The sequence below is a fragment of the Galeopterus variegatus genome, unplaced genomic scaffold (genome assembly GCF_000696425.1).
Source record: "Galeopterus variegatus unplaced genomic scaffold, G_variegatus-3.0.2 Scaffold1354, whole genome shotgun sequence".
NCBI lineage: Eukaryota > Metazoa > Chordata > Mammalia > Dermoptera > Cynocephalidae > Galeopterus > Galeopterus variegatus.
In genome coordinates this window covers 522,345-530,865 of record NW_007727465.1, presented here as the reverse complement: position 1 = coordinate 530,865, position 8,521 = coordinate 522,345, and the positions used below count along the sequence as shown (strand labels likewise).

The 8,521-nt window shown below is 46.5% G+C and overlaps 1 protein-coding gene across 1 annotated transcript in view; it reads right to left on the bottom strand.

Annotated features, from left to right (window-relative positions):
• The window catches only part of CPLX2 (complexin 2), a 90,012-nt gene that overhangs the window by 14,142 nt on the left and 67,349 nt on the right, over positions 1-8,521 (bottom strand). The window lies entirely within an intron of this gene.

Below are 8,521 nucleotides of genomic sequence, written 5' to 3'. Positions count from 1 at the left end.
CCCCCCATTTACTTCTCCCTCTCTCCTCCCCCCCATTTACTTCTCCCTCTCCCCTTTCCTCTCTCCGTCTCCCTCTCCCATTTTTCTCCTTTCCTCCCCCCTTTTCTCTCTCCATTCCTCTTCCTTCTCCACCTTTCGCTGTCCCTCTCCTCCTCGCAGAACATCCCCTCCCTCCCAACCCCCCTGCAACCAGAAATCCTGGCCACAGCTCTGAGGACTACAAGCTTGCTGATTTGGAAAGGGGAGTGGCAGGGGATGTAGGAAGGGTTCTTTAAAGCAGAACTCGAAGGTCACCTTCTTGAGAAAGCCCTCCCTAGTTCCTCCAGGCAGAATGGTCACACTCTCTTCCAGTCTCCTGCTACCCCTAGAGGAACCCCTGTTGCAGCAAGCCCTGTTCATCTCTTTGCTTGTCTCTTGCTTGTGATCAGCTTCAAAACTGGACCACTACCAGATTATCTTTGCAGCCCTTCAGCATAGTGTTTAGCCACATGAGCACTGAAGAAACATTAATGGTTAGTATGGGTAAGGCCCTCACTGGGGATCAGAAACTCTCCACTGTGGACCCAGAGGGAGAAGACGGCTACGAAATTGCAATAGACCTTAGGTGAGTCACTTACCAATCCCTTCTAGATTTGATATCCTGTGAAGAATAAGAAATCCTCTGGCAAATTCATTCTAGAAGGCCATTTACTCTCCTCCTATGCCCAGGAAAGAAAAGGGACCTCCAAGAGGCAGACCAACATCTGCTCCTGCCCCTGGCCTTTCCTCCTCTCCTCACACTCATTTTTTATTACTCTCTCCTAGTGAGGATCTCCATTCTGCCTGCCATTCTTTGGTTCTCAAACGTTTCCTTTAATCCAGCCCGATGTGCACAAAAATGGCTTCAGAGAGGAGGGGCTTTGCACTGGGCCTCTGAAAGATTTGCAGGAGTTTATGCATCAATCAGGGCTATGTTAGAGCGGAGAGGACTTCTGCTTCTGTAAGGGGATGGCTTTCTTCCAAGGAGGGAGCAGCAAGAGCTGCAGAGACAGGATCTGGGAAACGAAGAAGGCATGACTTTGTTCCAATAAAGGGAACTATTCCTTTATACATGGTCACAGCAGAGTGTTCAAAGTGGGGGACCTACACCAGTCAGGGGCCTCCTCAACTGCAGAGTCACCTTCTGAAGCTCATCTCTGTTCTCTCCTTACAGGCTGTGGGGCTTTGTGTAAGGAAGGCTCTTCCTTTATGGCTGAGTTCTCTGCTTAGCACTGTGTTGGGCCTCAGCAGAGCATGCTCATTCTGTATTTTTTTCCCTTTTCCTATGGCAGACACTAAAGGGGGTGAGGTGGGGGGAGGGAGAGGCTCTTTGATTAGAGTGACTTAGACTTGCCACTAATGCCTGAGGGAAGTTCTGGGCAGGGAAATCTGACATCATGTCATTTTAAGAGCCACAGTTCTCTCTCCCTCCTTCTCCCTCCTTTCTCCATCTTCTTCAAGAACATGCTTGGTAAATGAGACTTGGCTGGCAGCACTGTAGTTACAATTGGGGTTTTTCAACAACTGGCATTATCTTTGACATGGATGTTGACCAAGCTGGGCTAAAAACCCAATGTAGGCTACAGAAAAATACTGAGCTCAGTTCCGGGCACAATGCTTCAAAATGGACTTTGACAAGCTTGAGTATTTCAAGCTCAAGAAGAGGGTGGTTTGGTGGTGGACATCTGGAAATCAGGCCAAATGAAGAAAGGCTGAAGGATTTAAGGATGTTTCACCTGAAAGAGAGAACACTGAGGGGGCGTTAGCCCTTGAAGGGCTGGCAAGTCTTACTTAATTTATAATTCCAAGCACTTATGGTGCCTGGCAAAGTAGGTGCTAAGGAAATGCTTGTTGAATGGATAAATAAGCATTGCAAGGAAAGAGTAGTACTATGCTTTTACCATTGCTAAAGATAGAATTAGGGCAATGGGGGAAAGGTCAAGGGAAGCAGACAGAAGCTCTAAGAGGAAGAACCGGCTATCAATTGGAGATGTTCAGCCATAACATGGGCTGCCTCACATTAGGTCGTGGGTTCCCCATTCCTGAAAGATGGCTATTGGGTGGGAGGATGGTCCAGGTGACAGCTAAAGCCCCCTTTGAATTCAATTTTCTATGAGTCTATAAAAAACTGCATAAGCTGACACGAACTATGTCTAACTGCAGAAAATCATATCGGTGAATAGAAGGACAGTTCAGCCAAGCTTTGGTGGCTTTATCCCATTGAACAATTGGTGGTAAATCATGACACTTTAGCCATCGATACTTCCCACTGAAGAAAGATGGTGGAAATGTGAGTTCTTGCTGCACATTCAGTGTTACAAGCCCGGACATGGTCTCCAAATACTCTATTATCACTGAAGAAAAGCTGATAAATATTATAAGCATTTCCTAATGATTACAATACTACTAATCATAGTAACTGTGAGCTTTCATTATGTCTCAGGTGCTAACTTTAGCGCTTTATATAAATTACACTTTCTCATTTAATTTACACAAATTCCTATTTTCAAGATGGGGAAGTTGAGGTCCAGGGAGATGAAGTGAGTCTTGGGCAGAGCCAGGGTCCCAGCCCAAGCTCGCCTGATGCTGAGTCCCATGGTCCTTCTACCACACTGGGCTGCTTCTCTTCTGACACATCCCACAGCCTTTGGAAATGTGACTTTTGCTCTGCAGATATTTTTTACATTGACATTTGTAGTCTTCCCTGTTCTTCAGTTTCTCTCTCACACACACAAAACCTGCCATGAATTCACTCCCAGATTGGGGTCCTCATGTCAAGTAGGCTGCCAGCATTTCCTTCATCACCTGCATCTCTAATCCAGCCCACTGAGAGTGAGCATGAGTGAGCCAGAGCACAAACAGGCACAGCCTCGGGTTCTTGCAGAGCCTGCTCTGTACACAGCTAAGAGTCACCTGGTAAAATGCAGATGTGGCTTTGCTTAAGGTGTCTTATCCTGGCTGTTGCTGAATTTCTGCTTTTATTTATGAGCCCTGGGGGCACGAAGAAGGAGCCAGATTTAAACAGATTCACAAAATGATATGTATATGCCTGGAATGTTCACTAGGAAGCCAATCAAGAGAGCTAATGTTAGTACTTTGTGTGAGGATCGAGAAACAATGCGTGAGGAATGACAAATGTCACAGACCATAAATGTGGTAATTAGTGAGAATGGCTCACGTAAGACACTCATCAAGAGGTCAGCCCATTTCTTCTCTGCAATTGCCTCTGTCCACAGGGCATCCTGGATACCATGCTGGTGATGAGGCATCTGAGAAGGGCCAGGCACCTGCTCTGAACTGGAGCTTGTTGACTGGTCCTGACCTCAACTGGAAGTTACACTGGTGGCTGCAGGGAGACATCTATTGCTCCAGACGCTGACTCCATATCCTGCCATTCTAGCTTGAGCCTGGAGGGGCAGAATTGGTCTTGGTCTGAGAGGGTGGCCATGTACCAGAAGCAGAAACAGAACGGCGGGGGTGGTGCACAGAGAAGAGCTCTAGGCCTTTTTGCTCATCTGATGAGTGCCTTCTCTCTTGTCACCGACAATAGCCAGGGTGGCGTCACTGCCAAGGTGTGATGTGAGGGTCCCAGTCTGCCTCCTTCAACATGGAATGACACAATGACCGATTGGTGTGCACTAGTGCATTTGTGTGTGTGCTCACCAGTGTGGGACTGGTGCAGGTGGGTGTGCAGCGGCATCCACGTGGAGTGACACAGATGTTATCTGCCATCATCAGTGTGTGTTGTAGGACAAATGTGGTTCTGCCACCATGTGACTCTTAGTGTGTGGTTGTGGATCCCTCCTGATGTAAAGTGACTCTGGTGTGAGTGCATCGTCAGTGTGTGATGGTGTAGAGCTAAGTGTGTTGTTAGAGTGGGATATGTTAATGGCATTTTGTGAAGGTTTGGGTGTAAGGCAAGGGTACTAGCTACAGCTGTGTAGGTTATGCACTGTACAACCACAAAGGGCACCACTTACATGGGTTGTGCTAGACAAAAAGGTTTTGGGGACATGTCACCATTTCTGTGTAATGGTGTATGTCTAAGAGTTGTTTTTAACCAGGGATGACCCAAGAGATAGGATGTTACCATCAATATAGAATGGTACAGTTGTGTGTCACCATCAGTGGTAAGGGTGAAGATGTAAGTGTGTTGCAAAGGATGGACACACATGTCACTGTCATTGTGTGGGACAGCAGGGGTGTGTGTGTGCAGCCAGGTGTGTGTCATCACCACTGTGCAGGAGTGCAGGCAAAACGTCTGACCCACTCCTTGTTTATGCTTCTGCCTCTAGAGGAGATCTGATCAACCCAGCCTGCTGGCTCCTGCCCCACCCAGAAACTGCAGAAACCCTGGGGCCTTCCATTCTCTACTTTTGTTTCTCAGAAAGAGGGTCCCAGGTTCAGCCTTTGAACCCCGACTCATAGGTGGTGTATGGAGTCTGTGTGGATGTTCCCTGGGGAACCCCTCACTAACCCAGAGCCCTGCTCCTACCTCAGAGCCCCTCCCCCAGCCCAGTATCCACCTACCAGCTCCTCAGAGGTCCTCTGCCCCTCTTCATCCCAACCCACCCTCCAGATCCAGGCACTCATTAGCATGTCAAAGTAGTCCTCTTCCAGCCCACACATCGTACCCTGGGATATCCCCAGATAGTTAGCTCCCTCTCATCTGGAGCTTTCCTGAAACCCTACATTTTCACATCTGAACACCAGTCTGCAGTCCCCCCACTATCTATCAAAGGAGGATGTTTTGGTGCTAAATCTTTCCTGTCTTGCCTCTGGTTCTTTCTTTGAGCTCTTTGCTGTGACTTCTGCCTCCCCTTCTCGAAACTCAGTTCTTCCAACTCTTTGGGACTTGTTTGGATGTTCCTGTCCATCAGCAACTCTACTCTAATGGCCTCAGATGAGCATGTCCCCAGAGCCAACCAATACCTCCAACCAAACCCACTCATTTCTGAGTTCTAGCTCTGGACTTGCTCAGGCACAATTGATGTAGCATCAAAGTTTGCTTTCTGTGCCCTTGGGAAGGTCCCTTTCCTAAGTTTCTCTCTATCTTCTCCACAATTGGTCCCTTTCCCCCTCCCTCTGTGAAAACCATGCTCAGAAAGATAGTCTTTACACCTTAGAATCCTCTCCTTAGGCACATGGAAACAGAATAACAGAGCTGCAGAATACTAGAATCATAAGCAAAAGGCCATTTTAGAATCACATTTAGAAACACATAATTGTAGCTCCTACAACACTATATGTCAACGAGTGGCCCACTCCTACTCAGAACTGCTGGGGTAGGGGACTTGTTAAAAATTGCATATTCTTCTGCCTCATCTCATATGGAGTGAACCAAAGTCTCTGAGGTGGGAACCCAGGAGTTTTCTTCTTTTACCGAGGTCTCAGGTGTTTTTGATGCACCCACTTGTTGAAAAACCTTTACCTTGTGCCTTGGGTCAATAGAAGCAGAGAATTATATGACCTTGGGCCCTAGTCTTACAGAAAAACAGAATCACGGAATCAGAATATTTTAGGATTAATGGGAGTTTAGAATCCAATAATTACACTCTCACAACTTTAGAATCTTAAATTTTATGAACCTCCCTGGAGTGGGATTTTTTTCCTGTTCTAGGAGGAATTTTTATTTTTCAGCCTCCCTGCACCCTTTGGAATGGGAAGTTTTCACCCCTGTTCCCTGAAGGCTGCCTCCAAGGTGTCGCCTACATTTATGATGATAGATGTTCTTTCCAGCTTGGTGTAAAGGCAGCAGGCAGAACCCCTGCATTTATGGAATGACTGAGCTGGAAATGACTTCTACAGATCTTGCTCTTTGATAAAATAAATTCGAGGGGACATTATTGCTGTTTTACTAAAGCAGGGATATCTGCAGAGCATGGACAACAGAGGTTAATAAGCTCATGGGGCCTCTGGTCAAGGAAATGAAAAGAGAGAGAGCACCGAGGGGTGACAGTATGCTATTTTGGAGATTAATAGGCAAGCACGAGTGTGTGTGTGTGTGTGTGTGTGTGTGTGTGTGTGTTTGGGGGAGGGGTAAATGAAGGGAGGCAATGAAACATGCATAAAAAGTCAGTAATGAAAGTGTACCTTTCTGGCCATCTAACCTAGTGTCCTCAAGTTACAGATGGGGAAACAGAAGCCCAGAAAGGGGAAGGGACTTTCTCAAGGTCACACAGCAAGTTAATGAAACTTTTAACTCCCAGGTATGTATTCTTTCCTAGGTATAATTTAGCATCTAGCTCATATTTCTTAAACAGTTCCAGTGCAGCAAGCATTGTTTTAGTGACATTACAGATGTCAGCCCTTTAAGTTGTATGACAATCTTATGTGGTAGGTATTTTTCACGCACTTATTCATTTACCAAATATGCATGGAGGGTCTATGACATGCCCGGCACAAGAAGTTTCAGAGTTTCTCTTCCCCCTTCTTTGCTCCACAGCGAGAAATGCAAATACTTCATTGAGAGATAACACATGGACTAATTCACACTCTCAAGATCCTCTCAGATCTGAGACTCTGTGATTCGAAGCACTCAGAAGCAAGCGGGGGAGAGATGCCCGCAAACAGGCGACAATAATACAACACTCTAAGTGCTGTCTTAGTGAAAAGGGAGCTCTGAGGAGGAGAATCAAACACACATAGCTTGCAAGCCAGAGAGAATTGGAAGCTCAAAGCAGGGAAGGGTTAGAAATGGCTGCACCCATGCCTGACACATGAAGGCTCTGGGCCATCCAAGTCACCTAAGAGGTTTCATGGAGGAGACAGTCATGCACTCTGGCCATGTAGAGACATGGGGTTAAGTCTCAATAGCCCTCTGCCCCTTCCTGACAATGTGATCTGGGCATGTATGTGGCTTTTCTCTGAGATTCAGTTTCCCCATCTGGGAAATGGGGGAATTAGCTCTATGTCCCAGGGTGGTTGTGAGGCTCAGATAAAGCAATGCTTAGGAAACAGAAGTACAGTCTCAGCAAACATTAATTCTCTCTTTCCTTCCAACATCTGAGCAAGGCACGGTATTCTCTTTAGGAGTCTGGAGCAGTGTGAACATTAGACAAAACCTCCTTTTATGATCTTCTATGGTCAAAGAACTGTGCTTCGTAATTTTCCTGAGTTTGTCTAAGTCAGAATGAGAAAGAAAAGAATTGAAAGCTTAGATGAAAATGGGAAGAGGTTTCTTCTACTTCTTCGCCCCCTTTTTCGGCTTCCTCCCTTCCTCTTCAGAACATGAGGGACTGGGATATTGCATCCCCAAGTGGGAACCACCTGAAGGAAGTCCAGAGGGGGCTAAGATTTCAGGCTCAAGAACAGAAGGAATTTTCCACTCACAAATCTAAAAATGGCTGGTTTGTGCCACCCAACCTCCAGTTGTTCTTTTTGTCAGAAAAACAAAAATAAAACAAAACCCTCTTTTATTTGGCAAACAAGCAAGAGGTTGGAGAGGTCTGGGGAAGATGAAGCCAGGGAAAAACTTAAAGGGCTAAAGAAAGGAAGGAATTTTCATTTACTGAGCCTCTCACTGGGGTAGGTGATTCATAATCTTTGTCTGATTTAATCCCCATGCCTGCACTTCCATTACCTTCAGCGTCATTACCTTCACTTTATGTAGGGATATTCAGACTCAGAAGGTTAAGTACCTTGTTCAGGGTACGTAGCTGAGAAGCAGCAGCAGCATTAGCATTTGAAGTCGGTGTGTCTCTACCAAAGGCCACATTTCCAGTGGGGGATTGGGTGGGTTTCTGGAAGCCAAGCCTGGGCCTGCAGCTTCAAGGGCAACTGGTCTCAGAGTTTAGGTGACTCTACTTGGGCACTCTATGGCACAGGCTAGTCCTTAGTAGGGCTGGGTGTTGCATGTCTGAAGGTTGTCAAATGTGAAGAGGCTGCAGGTTAGGGGTCCAGAACTATGACCTAAGGACTTAGATAAGACATCCCTCTCTGGGGCAGCCCTTCACTCAGTTGGACTCAGCCTGGTTCCTTACCACCAGCCTCCAAGCAGTGCTCCTGCCTCTGCTCTGGCCTTCTAACTCATTTCCTAACTGGCTTTCAGATCTGTAGGAGAATCATAGCTTCTAAAACAAAGACCTGATTGCGTCATTCCTCTCCTTAAAACACGGGATTCACAGCTTATTTTACCACCTCACACCCCCTTCTTCCTCGTGTGGCTTTGGCTTTGGCTTTGGAGGAGTCCACCTGGGTATTTCATTTGGACCTGGGTGAATCACATGACCTGGTCTAAGCACATCCAGTCCTCCTGACCCCAGAGATCAGTTCAGGGATAAGCACGTGACCAGAGAGGGCCTAAGAGACTCAATTCTGGGACCTCTGCTTTTGTCTCCTCTCTTGTTCTTGTTTAAAGCCACTTTAAGTTGTTTTTTTCTTTTACTTGCAATCAAAAGGATCCTAATCGATACAATGTCTTCCCATTGCCTTCAATATAAAGTTCAAACCATTCAAATTGGCCTTTAAGGTCTTCCATGACCAGACTGCTTCTTTCAGTCCT